Source organism: Bacillus rossius, chromosome 1 (assembly GCF_032445375.1).
Source record: "Bacillus rossius redtenbacheri isolate Brsri chromosome 1, Brsri_v3, whole genome shotgun sequence".
Lineage (NCBI taxonomy): Eukaryota > Metazoa > Arthropoda > Insecta > Phasmatodea > Bacillidae > Bacillus > Bacillus rossius.
The window spans coordinates 113,736,768-113,757,596 of NC_086330.1; the positions used below are offsets into that span (position 1 = coordinate 113,736,768).

At 39.7% G+C, this 20,829-nt stretch overlaps 1 protein-coding gene across 2 annotated transcripts in view; it reads left to right on the forward strand.

Annotated features, from left to right (window-relative positions):
* LOC134542448 (ecdysone-induced protein 74EF-like) overlaps window positions 1-20,829 on the forward strand; it is a 507,486-nt gene that overhangs the window by 42,591 nt on the left and 444,066 nt on the right. The window contains exon 2 of one of the 2 annotated variants that reach the window (XM_063386723.1): window positions 4,728-4,804. The exons of the other annotated variant lie outside the window; for it this stretch is intronic. The gene's annotated coding sequence lies outside the window, so the exon portion shown is untranslated. The remainder of the gene's footprint in view (window positions 1-4,727; window positions 4,805-20,829) is intronic. 2 annotated transcript variants of the gene reach the window in all.

The following is a 20,829-nucleotide window of genomic DNA, read 5'->3' on the forward strand; positions in this document are numbered from 1 at the left end:
GGACTAAAACGGGAAATTTTCCCTCGAAACGGGAATTTTTCCCTCGAAAACGGGAAATTTTTTCTTAAAACGGGAATTTTTGAGTCATTTTGAGTCTGTGGCCGGCAGGGCCACATTTTTACTTGTAATTTATTTTTGTTGCTGGTCTCTAGTTTTATATGGTTTTTTTATTTCACGTATTTTTACGCCTTTTTTAATTAATGTTAATTTATCTGTAAATTTTTTTTAATTATATTTGTTTCTGTTAATTAGTTATACGCAGTTTGGTAGCTATCGATTATGAGTTTAAGAATATCGATTGTGTTTCACGTAAATACCACTTGGTGAGCGCCCGGCGGTTGGCTGATGACGTCAGACATTCGGCTTGCCGGGAAGAAAAAATCAGCTGGGCCGGGGAGTGCGTGCCGAGCGACCGTCGAGGACAGAGCCATGTGACGGCGCGGACTGGTGTGCCGGACGGCAACGGGCGACGAAGAGTATTGGGATGGAGGCTCCACGCTGGGTGACAGGGCAATGGATTGCCCTGTGATACTGAACTTATCAAGGTAAAGAGAGGCCGCAATTTTGATTTTTACCCTCGTGGTGCTGCAGTGGTTTTTGGCAAACCTAGTGAACTGTGTATTTTCCCATACTAAATTTTATTTGGACGGAACTTTTATTAGCCAGTTTGGTGAAGAGGCCCATTTGTTTTCACACGTTGTTCCAGTGTGGGATTTTTTTAAAAAAGGTCGCCCGTTTGCCTGTAGTTGTAATAAAAGTATAAGTTTGGAAGAAACGAACATTTTGCAATTTGTTTTTGAGAGTTTGTCTTCGGAATTGGCATACTTAAAGTTGCATTTAGCTAATATATCAGCTTGTGCAGTATTATTAAAAGTATGTGATCGGTATTGGACTACATGCGCAGCCTGATGTTGGTTGGTGCGGCCATTCTACGTTTTTATGAAATCATTGGCAAGTTAATAAAGAAGTAAGACTTTGTTTGAAGTATATGATAAAAACTTCGGTGGTAACATAGTTATGTTACGTGAAGAGTTTTTGCTACATTTCCCTTAAAAAAAAAATAAGATAATTTTTTTTTGGTCATCGTTCACGCCTTTGTGAATTCGTACCTATGGCCCGGCGTGGCATTAGACTCTGGAGTTGGTGAGGAAGGTCAGGAAGCCAGCGCACGCCTAGGATATTAACTTTGTTTTTTTGGCAAGTCTTTAGCAACGAACATCTGAAGAAAGACTAAACCGTTGATTGAGAGTTTAAGAACTTTATTTAAATAATTTGTTTGTACTTCAGTATTATTTTTGTAGATTTTTTATATATTTGTATTGATTGTCTTGTTTGATTTTTGGTATTAGGGCAGTCAGTAAATTTTGATATTTTATAGTGGCCACGCCTCACGCCCTTATATATTTTTATACTTGTTATCAGTATTTATATTTTTACGATTTTTTAAAGGTTATTGTTAGTATCGTAAATGGGGATAAGATGCTGCCATTATTAACGTCAGCTTTTGTAACTAAGCTTGTATGGTTATGTATAGTAAAAATTATTTTTGCAAATTTCTATTTTTTAATAACATACGTCCAAAGTCTTGCCTCTTGTTTGTTTAATGGGTACTCTGCTATTATAGCCTTTGAATTTTTTGGCCTGACCCCTGGGCAGTGGTGTGGGGAATTTATATTGTTTAGCTTTTTATGCCTGGTTTTAATATTTATTTTTTCCCTTCGCGCCCAGAGTGAGTCGGGGACGCAACCCCTCTTCCAATTAAGGAGGAAGAAGGGTTACAAGTCATTTTTGAGGAATTTTGAGGAATTTTTGGCGCCGTGACGTCACAAATCCAAGATGGCGGACGCCGACACCACCACCACCGCCAGAAGCCAGTCCCAGTATGCCCATTTGTATACTACTACTATATTTGTTTTTAATGTTTGATTGAATTCTTAATGTAAAAAATTCACGTATTGCTTTAAAATAAGCACTCATGAATTTGTGTTATCTTGCCTAACATTAGTAAAATTATAAAAGACAATTCAAACAAAGGAGTTTGTTACAAGGTATGCAAATTGTTACAATCAGTAGTAAAGTTGGAGTTACTAGTTTTTATTAGTTTCTTCTGTATAATTTGTCATAATTGGCTTATCTGACGATATACTTCACATATTAAATATGTATTAATCCATTGGAGTCATGCATGGGCGTCGCAAGGATATATATTTTGGGGGGGACTGCAATTGATTTAGTTGTTAAGGAATATCCATCCTCTGGGAAAAAAAGCGGGGGGTCCAGGAAAATTTGGGGTTTGAAGGTGCAAAAAGTTGGTTTTTAGGCATTTTTCTTTCCTAGATATTCTAATTATAGTTGGTTGCAATATATAATTTATTTTTTATAAAAAAATATTTTCAGAGAACAAATTTGTAAAAACACAGTGCTCACATTACCACGATTGGACTAAATGCACCATGCGCAACATATGGATTATATCACTGAAATCATATTTTTATTATAACTACGAAACTAAATATATTATTGGAGGGGACGAAGTTGAAGACTTATTATTGGGGGGGACGTGTCCCCCTCGTCCCCCCCGGTTGCGACGCCCATGGAGTCATGTATAGTGCCCATCTTTGAAAGGTTATATTTCGGTTTCGTAACGAAGATTGTTATTCTTTCAGTCTAGAACTTTATTATTGTTCAGTATATATCTGTCTTTATGAATCAACTGATATAACATGCAGTTTATTCACAGTACCAGTTTCATTGTATAACTGTAGGAGAAATTAAAACATTTAAATTTTTTTTCAAAGAGTTGAGTAATTAAAACAGAAAATAAACACAAACGAATATTTTAAACATATTTAATTTCCTGTGTCAATTTAATAAAACCATATATAATTTTTTATTGTGTTATGTCGTCCTTAATCACGGGCGTTTAAACACATAATTCATGTTAGTTACTAATTTTGCGTAAAAAACCTAGAAAATTTTACGCAATACGTTTATTACAAAAATATATTTTCTAAATAATTTTCAATGTAATTGAGTTAAAATAATTGAAACAAACTCTTTTTGAAGGCAAACTAAAATTTAATCCTTAATATCACTGACGGTGTAGTGAAATGTACCATCCCTTAGATATTACATGATGTTAAAAATGAATTTCGTCTAATATGATGAGGTCAGACCCACCTGAACCCAACACTCACTGCAATTTACCAACGCTCCAACATTCAAGGTAAAACTTGCTTGCCCAGCTGGGGCCTAACCTGCATATTTAATTAAAAACAGAAGGAAAAAAAAAACATAAGTCCAAAAATTCTGAGGGATGGGCGAACATCAACAACAGGATAGCGTATGTTTTTTTTATCTTTCTATTCCTTTAGCGAAAATAATCATAGCAAAAATATATATGATTTATAAATATAGTTTTTATCTCTGTCTTTTAATCTCAGGTACGTATAATTTGTTATCACACACAAAAGTATATTTTATTGTACAAAATAAGTATAATTAAAAGCTGTGATGGTAATCACAATATAAAAAAAAATAATTATATCATCAGTTACTATTAAAACATTAATAAATGGAAAAGAGTGGTCAAGAAAAACAAATCATTTGAAACATAATTTTTAAAGATAATTGTAAGGTATTTGAAGAGTTAAAGTATTTTTCCTGAAACAAAGATGGCCATCAAAACAACTTGCAATAGTTAGTGCAAAAGGTGCAGAAAAGTGCAACATGAAATCCTAACTTAATGAGTACCCATGTAAAAAAACTCTCTTATTTTTAACAGATGCATCACACAAATACAAATAAAAATACATAACAAGCAAAACACAGTACCTCTGAAAAACTTCTGGCCATTTTTGAACAATTAATACATTACCATACTTAGCTCTCCAAAACTGCATTATGTTCGTGACCTCCCTCCACCTTCTCACTCTTATTCTCTCTCTCTCTCTCTCTCTCTCTCTCTCTCTCTCTCTCAGCGCGGTTTATCATGTGTCTGTATCACGATTCTCTCTGCCTAAACTGCTCAAAAACCAAGTATATATATACTCTACAATCTCTCCCCTTTCCCTTCTACTGCCCCTAAAATCCCCCGGGAAATCAGAACGGCTGAGAAGTAACTGAAACCTTCTTGATCATTCTTCACTATTATGTATTATGCTCGGCACAATCGATATCAAGGTGATAATTCCGCTTTTATTCTTTGTCTTTATAAGCTCTCGACCTGTCAGGTTGGTACCCCTGAGTCCTTTTCATGTTGGAAACAAAAACCTTCACTCAACCTATCTACCTATTTTATGGTCGCTCTGAATTTTTACCGTTTTTGTAGCGCACAGCAGTACCCTATTTATGACTTCTTGATAATGTTTACGACGACACATGTTTTCGTTTTCCCCACACTAGTTCTGAGAAAAGGTTAAATATACTTATTTATCATGTCCCAACTGCATTTCTAATGTATGAATAATAAAAACAAAATATCTCAAATTTGTCGTGACCTTACATACGGTACAACGATCAATAGTTCCGAAGTTATTACAACAAACATTGCAGCCACACTATATATTTCCTCGTTAACGCCGGTATTTATACTTGTTTTTAGGTTGGATTATTGACACAAACTACTTGAGAATTAACTTGTAAAATTTTAAAATAACATAAAAAATATATATTGTAACTTTATTATACGTATACTGTTTCTTAATGCAAAAATTATTTGCTTTCAGGAACTTTTCTGACGTCAAAAAAGACGAGCGACATATGAAACTCGAGTGAAGACTCAGTGTTGTCTACAGCAGTTAAGGTAAACAAAACTCCTCTCTAAAACAGCAGATATTAGTTTTGTTGCTTGATCGAATACTATTCCTTTACTTTGTTGTAAGTAAAATAGAACCTCAATTACAGGGAATTTTTGTTTTATATAAAATAACTTTCAAGGTTTCCAAGTAAAAACTCTTTATTGATGTGTAACATCTTAGCTCTCGGTATATGGCATTTAACGGAAGTAATTTCGTGAATGCGACCAAAGTCAAGGAACGGAAATGTGTAACAACCACGTTGCTGCCATCTGTGGCGGATGGCACAAACCAAAGTTCACAAAGTCAAAGGGAAACTTTATAGTATAAACTGTGTAGTGAAATTGAACAAGATGGGCAGTATTGTAAAATTTCCGGTCGTAAAACTGATCCAAAGCCGGCGTTTAGTATTTTTTAAAGTCTTTTTTGCTTGTACCGGAGTCGTTTCGTTATATAGTTTAAAGTTTCGCCCTGCAAATCGATTGATTCGATAGTCGACGTTGTTGCTCCGGCAGTGATTTCTAGCGGTAGGTGCATAAATTACGTGTTATTCGCGTCCAGAAATATAGTTTAAAACACAATTTATCACGCTCGGCATTATTTTAAAGAATTCTGCATTAAATTGCGTGTCAGTGTTTTGTACTGTGTGTTTGTAACATGAGAACACGTGAATCTGCTCGTTACCGTGGTTAGATGTTACACAAAACTGGCGAGTTATGAAAGACTTGTTAACATTTTTTATTTAATTCGTACTTTATTGAAAATGCTTAAGGTATCGTGATGATTTATTAGCCGTTAAAAACTCTACCACATTTTAGCGCTAACCACGTGCCTATATTTGGCGATTAACATATTGCACGGCTTTTTATGTTGATGCGTTCTGGGGCTAGTGATGCGTTGAAAAATACAGTCTTTATTGGCGTGTTCTAAAACGACATGCAGCCAGTTATTTGCGAGCTCGTGTATGTCATTAACCCATGATTAATTAATATTTGTAAATACTTATTTCCCCCCACATAAGTGTCCTTTATTAATAAAGCTGCGCTTGTAAAATTAGTCCTCCCAGTTCTAGCCGTACGGATGTCCGAGAATCTACCAATAAAGTATAATAAAGTTTCATGTTATTTTCAGAAGAAAAAAGGGTGTTGTCTGTAAAGTCGGTTTACGGACGATAATTTTACGTGATAACGTCATAAGAAAACATTGATGAAAAATTGCATACAAACCACATTAACTTTTCACTTTACTTTATAAACAGTTGACAAAACAGTTCACGTGTAGGAGGTTGTGTGCTGCCGCTGTCATTCTTCTACTCGGACGCATCGGCCGATGGAGTAAAAGAGAGATAGATGCGTCATAAGCCGATCGTGCCTCTATCGCTTGTTCCGCGCTCTCGCTTGCACGCTCGGCTCAGGCAGAACGTGACAATGAGTCATGCTTTTTCGTGCGTGCAGCCGGCGGCGTTCATCGATTTATAAGACGTTATCACTTAAAAAAAAATAGAAGTATATATAACGCCTGTATGACGGTGTACCAGAGCCATATTTTATTTTATCTTTAAGACTACTAAGTTAAAAAAAATTACACACATTACAGTTCAGTATGAAGGTAGAAGTTCAACTTCCTAGCAAAGATTAAGAACAACATGTAATTTGGCCAAAGACATTAGGATATTCATCATATCTGTAGTATAATCGTATATATTTCTTATATGTCATGTTTCTCTTAAATTATATCTTTGCTTATAAATTCAATAATATGATAACTACCAATCAGCATCTATTTTACAAAAAGATTTTTCATAAATTCGTGTTTTTTAACGTATACATATTATAAGTGTGTTGGACTAGCAGTTTATATGAATGGTTTTTAAAGAACAGAGGCAGGTATACAAATTATTGAAATACTCTGAAATTTTCTGTATTAATCATTTTCAAACAAAATACTTAATGTTCTGAAACTGGAAGCCAAACTCTGATTGGTCATTTTATTTTAATTGCAGAGTATCGATTCATACGAATTACAGTTTTGTGTCTGATTTAAAATCACGAGAGTCACGATAAACAATGGATGATAGGTTTTTTGTTTGGAACCTTTAGCAGTTGAATCTCGAATACGATAAGAAATAGACGTTTTTAACGTTGTGTCGAGGACCAATTTAATTTAATTTGTATAATCGTCGAAACAGTGATCAACTCTACTCAAGAATGGGGAAACTATTAATAATGTTTGTAGAAGATAATAGTTCTACGAAGATTATAAGAAACTTAGAATAAATCGTCGTCGACTGATGTTTAATTATACTTCAAAACATAACAGAAGACAATTGCTGTTCGACGATTTACAATCCAGCGTATACAAGCAAAGTAATTGAACTGATATTGCTAATCCACGAGAAGTAACTACGAGTGCAATACTTGAAAGATCCGAAGACATGCTTACACGGGAGTATTGGGACGTGCATGAGGGCTCCGAGGGCAGGCCAGCACGTGAGGAGGACCAGCAGACGCAGTGCGGGGTTCGGGAGGCCACGTGGTGAGGCCACTGTGGCGTACGAGACGCTCCGGGGATGAAGCCTGAGGGCCTGCCTAGTCGACCAGGATGTTATTAATATTGTATTAATTTATACCTATATATAAAATATTCTAAAGTCAACACATACTTCTATTAGTTTGGTAATTTATAACTCTACAATACTTTACTGCTTGATTTTAGAGATTCGTAGAAACTGATCAACCATATTACTTCACAGTAGTAAATCTGGTGCCTAACGTGAGGCACACGATAGTTTTGACATATCAGTGAGGTTATTTGAAACTCACACAAGTTAGTATCAGGCTTAGAGATTAGATTAAAGAATGACGAAAGAAAATAGGGTTTCATATTTATTAAGAGTACAAGCCATACATCAGAATAATATCTGACTGAGACAGAAATGCATAGGGAAGGAGAATTGCGAAGCGAAGAAGAGACGAATGAAGACCTCAGTTGGACACAATCACCGCAGACACTAAAGGCTTCAACACAGGATTTCGAAAAGTTACTGAGGTTTATGCAGCAAGAAAAGGAGGAACGTAACCGGAAAAAAAACGCAAAGAAAAGGAAGAACGTAACCGTAGGGAACACGAAACCGAGAAACGACTAGAAAACATAACACTCATTCTAAACACAGCACTGAGTAAGTTTTCGACAGAAGCGGAACAGATTCGTGGAGACGTAAACAAAATGCAGCAGGAAACAGATCAAAACTTTTCTGTAGTACATGATGGACTAGAACAGCACCAAATACTTTTAAAACTTTTCACACAAAATATTGAACCGACTTCAAAGGTCAGGATTACGTACCTCTAGTTATCTCTACAGTTCTTTAAAAGTTTTTTAAGGAGGGGTAAAGATGAGTTGGAAGGCCTCTCACAGGGCCGCCACTCAGGCCAGAGACCCTCGGCAGCAGAGTGCTTCCCTGAAGACGGCGACTACCCGCGGGAGGAGCCGCCCAGAGGAGCGATGGTCGCCCTGCCGGGGTCGTTGACCGTGAACGTGAAAGTGGCACATCTCCCGGCGGCGGCGAGATAACGCACCCCCGAGGGCGTGCTCTTATCAGCCGGCTCCGAAGCGCGGCTCCGAGCCCGAGCGCGCCAGGGTTGTCCGTGTCTCGCGACTCGTCTCAGAAGTGCTACGAGTTCCTCTTCCACTGTTGCTCCGTCAATGGCGTTGGCGAACAAACATCCTGTGGTGCTTTGCAAGTGACAATTGCTACCACTGATGCTTGTTCACGACATGACGTTGTTGACAGCACTGTTGCCAGAAGGAAAACATAAGGCAATATGATACGTAGACTACTTGAACTAGGGACACATTTGCATAGCCCCTAGCCTAGTGTGCTAGATTTGCATGAACACTAGCATTGTAAGGACGTGCTATTAAAAAAAACTATTAAATTTTTTTAAAAATAAATCGGTACCAATTAAAATAAAGCTTGCGTATTTTGGATTCGGCTTCCTTTAGCTGCATCATAAATATGCGAAACAAATTATTAAATATAAACTTTTCCAACTCAGTTTCATTCACTGCGCGGTCGTTATGAGGATAGCCTAGGCCGGTGTCACTGTGCGGTTGCTAGTTTCTTCGACGTGACTCATTCCAGATCGATTGTTTACATGTTCGAGTTTGATGGGCATTCTAGAGAGACCTGCAGTGTTATCATTATGTTGCATGTTATCCGTCGCGTGTCATCGTTACGTTAATCCCGTGACACGACACGGTACGAAGATGTTGGAATTCCCATCGTGTAATTCATCCCTTACAGCGTATACGTATCAGAAACAAATGTTACATTCCGTAGATGCACCAGAAAGGCAGTTTATCAGTAGCCATGAGCACAAATTAACTTGCAGTGGCCGCCTTAATTTTTATATTTATCTCGCTTAGAAGAAGAAGAGGAAATCACCTCGATGGTGGATGTCAAAAGTATTTTACAAGTAAGTACGGAGCTGTACTGTGGTTCGAGTTTGTTGGCAGATTTAAAGTTTCAGGCAGTGAGTGTAGACTGTACAAGAACTTTACAAGAATGCATCTGACGGAATTAGAATTTTTTTTTTTTTCTGTTTAATTTGGGCTGAAAAATTAAAGGACACGCGCGTCACACTGCAACACTGGTTCTCTCGTCGAGCCGTAACTTCGTTTGGTGTGACGGCGAAAGACCGATAAATGACGGATCGAGCCCGTTGCGTATCTTCGTGTCAAGTTTCGGCGCGCAACGCTGCAACGAGTCCCGTCCACACATGCACATCTTGGCTACGCAAATGGGCTGTGTTACGATCGTTTAGAACAGTGGTCGGAAGAACACGAATCCCGAAAGCGCTGCAGCAGTTCTAGCCGCGGCGGGAGAGACGCAGAGTGTGGCGCGGTCCTGGACGACGGCGGCGATGCGAGCTCTCGTTGCACGGGAGACATCTTCCGAGTGCTTCTGTCCCGAGTCGCGAGCAACAGCGCATTCCAGACGCATTCCTCTCCCTTCCAGGCGCGTTCCTCTCCCTTCCAGGCACATTCCTCTCTCAGGCGCCACAGGCGATTGAAGGAGAGAAAGAACTACGGCTTGGTGTATCGTCGACATCTGGATCGTAAACCACGAGGGGTGACACTGTGAGAATGGAGCGTCGACTTGGGAAACAGGAGACCCTAGAGAAATTCTCACCGGCTACTGGCAACGTCCGCCATGTTTCTCATCTGCGATCAATTCGGGTTTGAACCCACCGGGAATATAACACCTTGGTGGGAGGGGGAGGCGAATTATCTGAACATATCGTAACACCTGTCGAAAATAGTAAACAATTTAGCAGATTTGTTATGGCTTGGAACTACTTACCCATGTGGCCGTTGTCCGAAACTACATACCCACGTGAATGTTGTGCGGAACTACCTACACATCTAGACATTGTAAGGAGCTACATACTCACGTGGAAGTTTTCCGAACATTTCCACATTTTTTCCACATTTCCACAGTTTTCCGAAGTTTTCCACATTGACGTGGTCCGGACCTACATACCCATTTAGACGTTGTCAAGAACTACATACTCTATTACTTACCCATAATAAAGTTGTTCTAAACTACCCACATAGACGTTGTCTGGAACTATCTATCCATCTGGAAGGTGTGCCGGATTACCTACCCACATCAACGTTGTTAGGAACTACATACTCAGTGGCCGTTGTCTGAAACTACCCGCTCATTTGGACGTTGCGTTGTTCGGAACCACCTACTCATCTAAACGTTGTCCGGAACAACATACCAATCTGTATGTTGTCCGGAACTACCTACCCATCTGGACGTTGTTCGTCTCGATACTGCATTGGTTTTATATCAAAGATTGGCAACGATGGTGCATAGTATCGATGGAAACGATAACTGTGCAAAACGTGTATTGTGTGCAAAAGACATGTCGTATGGCCTTGAAATATGTCTTGATAAATATTTGTAGTTTTAACAATATTTGCTTGTCTTTCGAGTTTGATTGATGAGAGAGGGGGAATATACATGGTAAACTCAGGGAGATTTCTTAGTAGGAGTGGGAACCCTGTTAATATTTTTTAAAAATATATTTTAGTTGTGTTTAATATCTCGTTGGCAGCGCAGCCATTAGAAACAACAGACGACGTCGTGCGCCTTAGCAATGAACCTTCCCAGCATTTGAATCGAGTTATATTTCGGGAAATCCAAGATGGCCGGTGAAGGGATTCGAACCCTGATTCTACAGGATGCTGGTCTAGTGTTTTTAGGCCATGTCGCACCGTGTAACCTTCTCTCCCAACACCTCCCAATGATGTTGGTCGAATCATGTCTTGGGATAGTAATGACGTCGCCTGAAACGTCACTAGCGCAGCCATGTTTGCTCGACAATCCATCAAATATCAGCCTGACCCGGGCGCCGAACTGGAAGGATGTTGGTAGACTACAAGACGTTTTATTAAAGACATATAGCCTAGAAAAAAATATTATTCAATATCTACAAATATTTTGATTTAACTAATTAACAGTAATCATGTTTTCAATGGAGATATTTATTTTATTACTCAGTTTTCGCAGCATACAAAACAAATTATGCCTTATACGTTTATATTTTTTTTATGTGGCCCAGGAAGGATGGGGGGGGGGGGGGGGGGAGGTGAAAGGGAAAATCACAATTTCTGCGCCGGGTGGCGAATAGACGCAATTATCTAGTCTGAATCATCCGACACACTACTCTTTAAAAAGACGAAAGACACATGTAAGACTCAACAAGTTATTAAGAGAACACAATGTAAATATGAACGTCGTATGTGAAGTAATTTATCGGGAAAAAGTGAATGGTGTGTATAAAAATTTTTAAAGATCGTAGAACATTCATTTATCGTACAACGAGCAATGATGCAATTCCAATTTAGTATCATTTTAAAAATTTAAAAGTGCATATAACATATAATTCATATAAAGTCCAAATTTTCTATCCACAACTCTGATACATTATTTTAGTTTTAAAATAAATGTTAAAAAGTTTGAGCAAGCTCAGTGGAATAGTAAACTCTGATAGTGTGACAGGATTTCAGATGTGTTAGGTGTAATCTGTCCAACTATTTGGTGGATAATATTGAAAACTATTTCGTTCAGTATTACCTCTCAAAAATTTGTTTTGAAATATAATTAGAGAGGAAAATCTGCCTGCGTGTCAGGGCCTTTCCCGCCGCGTCACCCCGCTCCGCTACACAACCCCCTCCCCACCATGTGAGCGCTGACGGGCCGGCAAACCTTCCGGGCGCGGGATGCAGGTCTGGTCAGTGCTCCACGCGGCTCTAACTTTAGCCGCTCGGCTTGGCTCGTGCCCTCTTCGGGTCGTCCCGTCCCCCTCCCCCTTGCTCCTCGTGCTCTAGGTGACGTCACCGCCGCGCGAGTCGGTCGTCGACCCCGCAACCTTGCCGGCCCGCGTCGCGGTCGCCACGCAGGATTGTTGTGTGTGCCGTAACCACGGTGTATTATACCATTATTACGGTACTTGTACCAATACCGAGCCTTGTCTGCTGTGTTATGCGTTATGATGAAACACCCATGGTGTGCTAATGTACCAAATTTTGACACCCGTCGAAAATTTATTTGTGCTTATATATATACATATATATCATATGGTATGTGACGCATTAGTAAGCCACTGGACTCGCATTTTCCATATTGTTCTCCGAAATAACTCCAGGCTGCTTCCTGCCTTCCTTAATTCATGCCGTGGCTGACTCCTCTCTCCAATATCCCTTATCTGTGCCGTCGTGCGTTGCCGACTCTGATGACGTTGTCAACGAGGAATACTGCACAACTTGAAATTAAGGCCCCTGCCTACCCGGGCACATATTATATGGTGTGCAATTGCGCTTGCTATCCGAGTGGAGTCTGTTTGCGAAAAGCATTTAAGAATACGCAGAGGGCGGAGGGATTGTTCTGATTCCGTATTTCGTTTTTAAGCTGTATTTTTTAGGGAAGTGAAAATGGCTAAAACGTGTGTTTTCAGAATAATTTTAAGGCATGACACGGTACAGATTTTTAAAAGCACTCAAGAGCATTATTGCATTACACCTTTATCTTCATTTCTCCGCCATATAATGTTATGGTTACCTAAATCTATTTCGAATGTTTCATGTTTAAAAAAAATATTCTGAAAATACGTGTTGCAGCCATTTTAACTTTCCTAAAATTACTGTTTAAAAACTTAATACATAAACAGAACTATTCATCCGTCCTCAGCGTATCGTAAACAGACACCACTCTGGTATCGTAAGCAGTTTTCACATAGTGTAGTTTCTTATGAAGCTCTGCGCACGGAATGTGTGCCCGGGTAGGCGGGGGCCTTAAAATAACATCAATGACGCCTGTGAAAAGAAGGGCTAGGGGACGGGGGAGTTGTGAAAACATTAGTGTTGATACCGGGCTTAGTGGCCTAGGGGTCAGCGTACCTGACGTATGACCATCGGCTCATGAGTTGTATCTCACAACAGGTCTTTCTAATTAGCACAGTTTTGAACTGGGTTCGCTGTCGACTGAAGGGTGACACGCGTAACGAAGGGAGCGGTGACCTCATGAACGACCCCGCTGGGAGGGCAGGGTCTGGAGGGGGAAGAGAGAGGGAAACAGCTGTACCTCCGCGGTAGCCCACCGGCTATCGGCCACGGCCTCCATGCGAAACTCCGGGGTTGACCTCGTCAGGAGTGGGATCCAAACCGAATCGGTAACAAGAATTAATATCATTATATTTTTTTCTCGAGACGAGGTGGTTGTGTTTTGAATGGGGTGAGGAGAAGGAAATATGTATGATTTCAGATGCTGACTACTTCGAATCGTTATATTTCGGGATGGCAGATTTTCCTGCAGAAAATTAAGTTTAACGACCAACACCACTTGTAAATTTAATTAGTATCAGTAATAAATTTCCTCTCTTTGGTAAAGGTAACAAGTACACCTGTCGTAATCGCCATTACTCCTTGAACTGGTGGCGTGTGAATATAATTTTGACATTTATGAGCCGTCATTCTCTCTCTTCATATGTTCATTGCCAGACTGTGCTTTTGTTGTTGGAAAAATTAAATCGTCATTAAGTCACTGATCATACGACGTAAAACTCTGCCATTGCCCTTTTCCACTAAGGGCTTTGAATTTTAAATATTTTTAGTGTGACGTAACTTTGATTTATTTTCTCGTTAATGATATTTATGCACTGTATTCATACGGTAAACTCACGATTCAGAAAAAAAAAGTGAGCCAGAGATGTGTAAACATCTAATCTTAGTAACGAGCAAATTCATGTGTTCTCATATTGCAATAACACTTATAATACAAAACTTGGACATGAAATTTAACCTATAATTCTATAAAATAAGGTCGATCGAGATAAATTTACGCAAATTGTGTTTTCAACTACATTTCTTGACGTGAATCACCCGTAGTTTCCGCATCCATTGCTAGAATTCGCTGCCGGAACAGCTATGTCGACTATAGAATCTTTTCATTTGCAGAGCGAAGTTTTAAACTACATGTATATAATGAAACGTCTCCGATAAAAGCGAACGAAAAAACTTGAAAAAAAAAATAAATCCCAGCTTTGGACCTGATTTGAGACAAGACCTGATTAACAAGACCCCTCTTGTTAAAATTCATTAAAAGTTAATGCTACAAAGTTTCCCTTGGCTTTGTAAACTTTAGTTCACACCTTCTGACACAGATGGCTACAAAATCCCATATACAGAGAGCTAAGATGTTTATATATCAAAAATCGAAAATATTGTTTTTTGGTGCCCTCGTTCGTTGGAAATTGAAGTAAGTTTCTTCTTCTACCTCGGTGAATTTGAGCTGGGTTTAGCGGGAACAGCTGGCGCCTCTTGTCAGAGACAAGGCCAAGAGAAAGTGTTTGGCGAAATGGACGCAAGGTGAAATGCAGCACGTGGTTTCGGAACTGCGATAGAAAAAAATGCAATGGTTACAGCCTCGACAGCGATTGCGAGGTCACCAGGCTATATTCATTGAGTTCAGGCCGCTATGTGGATAGGATAAGACAACTTCAACTCGCTAGTGTCAGCCCACTTGCTCAGTACGTTGCAGGTTTCATTGGTTTGAACGTTTCCCGCAGCACGGTTTCGCAGATTAAAGAAGGCCATGAACCACTTGAGTACCATCTGTGTTCGTTAGCGGTAGCGTATACGGGAATATATTTCGGGAAGGAATTATAAAAAAATTGTATTAAAAAATCTTGCGTCAACAAGGGGTTTGGGACAGTTGCATTGTCGTCCTCAACATGCATCACAGCGTTTGTGGGTTTTGAATGCAGGTTCTGTAACACACCTTGCATAATCCAAAATAACACCGAGATAGATGTCGCATTTCTTTTTCAATATTTCGTTGGGTTTGGGGGGGGGGGGGGGGCCGTAAGTAAGTCTGACTCATTACTGTACGTCGGGATCAAACCCACGCTTTCAGTCATTTTGGCCGACAGTCCTCGGTTCCAAGGGGCCCGCCTCGTCAGGGGTGTATGTGTGTTAGTGAGGCGGGATGATAAGCGCGACGCCCGCTGGTGCTTCTAGCGCGGTATAGCCTCTATGTGCAAGGCTCTGAACTGGCGCGCATTCGTCTCGTCGTCACAGGATAACTGTGAAATTTGAGCGGTGACCGTAACATTATATGGCGGAGAAATGAAGATAAAGGTGTTATGCAAGCCCCTTAAGTGCTTTCAAGAATCTGTACTGATTGTTTTATGCCTAAAAATTACTCTGAAAACACGCGTTTTAGGCATTTTAACGCTTCTAAAAATACAGTTTAAAAACTTAATCCGTAATTAAAAGTACTTTTCGGTCCTCAGCGAACTCTTAAATGCTATTCGTAAATAGGCCCCACTCGGATATCTTGAGTAGTTTTGAAATCGCGTTGTTTTTCCTGAAGCTCTGCACACCGTATGTGTGCCTAGGTAGGCGGACCCCTTAAGACTCCAACGAAAAAGCTCCAATGAGACCTGTTATTCTAATCTGCTTGCAAGTAGCTTTAGCCCGTTCGTGTATAACGTAAATCCTTGATACTTTCCAGAACCATTGACTTGCTAACAAACGAAAAGCAACAATAATAATAATCATCATCAAAGACTGGCGTACACCTATTACGTTTAACTGTCTAGAAAATTCACCAAAAATACGTTATGACACAACTGTCTTGCCCTCCGAGAGGCTTTCGTATTCTCCTCGGAGTATGACGTAATGGTCTTAACCTTCCTCACATCTTCGAGATGATTCCCCTTTGCAGTGGTGGCCGCGGTGAATGGCTGGGCTGTCAGTCATCTCCTCCCACCCCTTCACTTTTCTCCCCCCCCCCCCCCCTCATCCTGTCAAGCTGCGAGGGACTATCGTAACCATGAAATGAAGTTGAAACGTACATTAATTTTGTATGTAATTTTCAATATTTCCCCTATACCCTGCGGACAGGATGAAAGATGATGAATGAATGGGGGTTTAATGACTGGATGATCAGTTGAAACCGGGGACGATTGCCGCTGGAAACTGCGCTAATTTCACACGTCTTAAAATACTCGCAATACAAACAATTTCGTAGGAGCACCTCAAACTTTTACCTGTCCTACTCTGAATTTTAGATAGTGACTGTCTTCTTGTTTTATCATCTATTTGGTGTTTAAAACAGTTTGCGTATTTGGAATGTTTTTTTTTTTTTTTTTTTTTTTTTAAATATCTGTCCAGAAAATACAAGACTTTCCCAAAGTTTATCAGAAAGCCATTCTACTCTTCTTCTCTATTTGACAACTTCACAGTGATTTCTTTTCCGCACGTTTAACGCTTCGTAAATATCTTCCTCGCCACTGAAGCGTTGCAGATTGCCATAAAATGGCTTTCCATTTTTGCGGCTCCCAAGTGAAATTTATGGACAGCGAACTGAAAGTAGCACTGTTTTTCACGAGAGACTTTCGTTCTGCCAATGTTCGTTCCACTTCTGGTACATTGATGTGTCGTTATTCACAACCACTTCCTGAAGCGCCAAAATGTTCGCTCGAATACATTTGAATTGAGTTCTAACGAGAGCTTAGCATGGTTAATAGGCCGCAAATGACATCGCTTAGACATTGCTTTTTGCATGAGTGTCAATATGCTATGCTGTTGCAAAACAGTGAACTTAATCGAATCTTTAGCATAGTTACTTATTTATAAATCTGAAAAGTTCAGTTTTCATTTACCCCAAACGCTTTTCGTAGTTATGTTTATCATAACGCTTTTCATCAAACTCAGACAAACTAATATTTTAAGTAAGTAACATAGTTTTCAACAGTTTAAGATGGGAATTATATCTTATTGCATTGAATTAATTATTATTCCCTAAATTATTGTATCGGTAACAGACATTATTTTTACTTTGTTAATAATGACTTAGTAAAGTATTCCAAAAAATCTTATTAATAAATAATTTAAAATAAGTCTCGTTTTTGCTATAGAGATAAAAGAAAATTCACTTGACTAAAGTTCATCGTTTATTTTGTGAAAATACGATGCCATTTAAAAATTAGTTTATGAGCTCGAGTTTTTTCTTTAAGCCCCTGTCTTCTTATACCACCTTTATAGCATATTTACTTTATAATGTTTGTCATAATAACTTTAAAGATCCCATACATGATCTAGATCACTGTTTAACTCATTCGACATGTACGCCTAAGTATTCTACACTGATCAGCATTTCATGCTTCTTTTGAATTCATAAACAAGTCATTTATTGAGATACTTATATTGTTAATGTATTCTCAGGAAGAAAGGAAAATTGTACCACTTTTTTTTCTTCAAATCGCTAAAAGCGCGTTTTTAAACGTTATCAAAGCGTTGTTAACGGGAAACTTAGCAATTAAATATTAAATTCGAAACAACAAAAATATTTTCTTCTTTCTATTTTAAATAAATGCGTGAAGTTGAAACCTCGTCCGTCGCAGTACAATTTCAGAAATGTGATCGCGCGAGAGAAAAACGGCGTTCGCTTTTGCAAGTCACACAGACGAAGATGAGCTCCCCCCAGCCGAGTTATTTAGTTTACACTTATTTGAATTCCCACATATATATAGCTACTATATATATTTCAAAATTGTAATGTAGTTAAATGACACACGTCTCCACACGGACTCAAGCCACGGCCGAAAGCTCCTCAGCTACTAGTAAAGTTGAGTCGGCCGCTCTACCCGAGGTACAGCCCTGACGTTACGACCAGCCTGAGGAGATCGCGGGGTGAGATGATGTAAGCTGTGGAGCATCTGACGGAATGAATGGGCGGCGGGAAACGGGAGTACCGCGAGACCACGTTTCCCCGCTCGCCTTGATGGCAGGCGAGTGTTCGTCCACTCGACCACACGAAGTATCCTTTCAACATCCATCTCAGAACTGGAGGCAGTGGGCGACAGCCCGTCGCCTTGCTGACCTTGCGGTTTTCGATGTCGTAGTCCTGACGTTCGGACCACAAGGTTCCGCAGCAGCAGTTTTCAAATCGCGTGGGTTTCTTCTCAAGCTCTGCTCATTGTATGTGCGCTCTAATAGTAAGTTGCAACTTTACAAACACCATAGTTAAAAAAAGTAAAGTCTGTTAACGTTACCTTCTCCAAACTGTTTACATGATCTGCGCTTATCTCATTACTTGCAAAGTTATGTAATTTTTAAGTCCAAATAAGTAAACATATTCCCAAGGGTTCTCCCCCCTTTCTTTTCTCTTTTACTTGACGGTCCTTTTCACAGCGACACGTGTTTACTGGTTCTGTGAACCTACTGATTCTGCCACCACCAAACCTTGGATCGGACACGAGATTATATCAAGCGAGAGTCCATTTTGGAATACAGTTTCATCGTACCTTCTTCTTTTGGTTTGCCACTCTCTGAGCTCTACAGATTTGTGTTTTTTAAATTCATACTACTTAATAACTACACTAATTTCAAGCAATCAAATTAGTGTGTGTGTGTGTTTTAAGGAGGGTAGGTACAAGTCAAGTATGTTTATTTCCCGTGGCTGCATCACACGTTCAGCGTGTCTGACGACACGGCATGGTCTCGGAGCCGCGGGGCGTCAGTCAGCACTGCCACCGAGGTCAGTGGGTCAAGAGCTGAAGTGGCAGACGCGGGGATGTGGGTGACCCACTTAAGCAGGACCACGATCCCCCCTTCCCCTTCCCCCCAAAAAAACTGCTAGGAAAGTGAGCCAATGTCGCCGGGTGTCAAGGGCGGCGGCGTTAAAGGTTGATGGGCGCTGATTGAAAGCGCGAGTAGACCGGTTTGGCGGGGTCCCCCCCTCCCTGCCCCCCCCCCCCCCAACACACCGACACTGCACGGCACACCCGCGCTCTGCGCGAGGGGGCAGCGCCGAGGTCGAACCAAGCAGGGAAGAGCATGGAGGAGGGGGAGGTGGGAAGCATGCATTTTCCCGTGAAAATATTTCCAGACCAGACGTGCGTTAAAACTTTGTGGCATTGTCTGTTTTTCGCGGTTGGCTTGGGTTTAGTTACACGTCTACTGTCAGCGGAAGCAAACGCGTCCTGAATGGCTCAGCCAATTGGGGTAATGGCTTCCCTTGCACACGCAACAACGCAGGCATGCACCTTACTGCAGTCTAATGAGCTATCAGATGCCACTTCTTGTCCAGCTGATGACCTGCGCCATGTTTGCGGGGCACCCGAAACTTTGATTGAAGTGCTGTTTCCGCACTGTGAAAAATGTTTTTAAAGACTGTGTTTGATGACGGAAGTTCTAGCTCAAGCTCATTAACTATCACCAGACGTGGTCAAACAACATTTTCGAGTAGACACGAACCAAACACAGTCACCAAGAAGGTGGTGCGCATTTTCTTATATTGCCTGGTACCCTTTATTTTTGAGTTCGAGTGAACACGAATTTAATACTAGTCACCATGGAGGTGATACAGGTTTCTTGTATTGCCAGGTATGCTCATTAGCACAAACGATGCGATGTTTATGGGCGTTGAAACTTGGCGATGGCGAGGGAGGAAATGATTCCAACTACGTCACAGCATACCATCTTCATTAGAGGCGTAGCGTCCCGCTGGCCTGCAGCAGTGGCCTAGTGGCGAGTGTGATTGCAGAAGGTTTTTCGTAAAAGACGCGAAGTAGTTGCTGTATTAATTTTATATATAGGCCTACACTCTCATTTATTAAATGGGAAAGTATTCAATAAATAACTGTAAATCCCCAAGTAAAATATTTTAAAATACAAACTAATCAGAGAATATAGGTTAGAAACCTGTTTTACAATTATAATATAGTATACACTGTAATTGTTTGTACTTTTACAAGGAAAGCCCTTGGAAACTCAATTGTCAACGATATCACTTGTAAAACAGAGGCAAAGCTTTGTACCATTTGTAATTTTACAAAGCTCTGCTTTGTAGTTTTACATGTGATATCGCTAGCAACTGAGTTTTCAAGGAATATTGTTTGTAAAATTACAAAAATTTGTTTAAAATGTAGGTTGAACAATAATTTCCGCCATGTGTTACGATATAATCGTTGTTAAATAATGTGTTAACTGTATTATTTATATTTTTAGAATTTAAATTTTTATTTTAAATGCTTAAATATTTTTATAGAACGATAAGATCCTGTAAATCTTTATTTAATTGATTATTTTATTTTTTGGTTTATTTATTTAAGATAATAGTTATATTGTACAATACAATAGTTATATTGTACAAATTATTATAAATTGCTTTTTTTCTCGAAGTATTAATTATTTATTAATTCCATTTGGAAAAAAAATTCACTACGATGCACTGATTTAACGAATCGCTGTACCCTTTATATTTTTGCTGGCCAGTTGGGGCTCTTGTTGGACATCCTTGAAAGGCTTAGAAGTGTGTTCTGAAGGTGAGGGGGTGGATGTCCTGCTACTTCCCCACACCTCTTCATGCTTCCATGGAGAGGAATGCAGTTGTAAATGTTCGTTCATAAATTAGGTAGTTTATGTTTCACCAGTTAAATTTGCTGCATTCTAT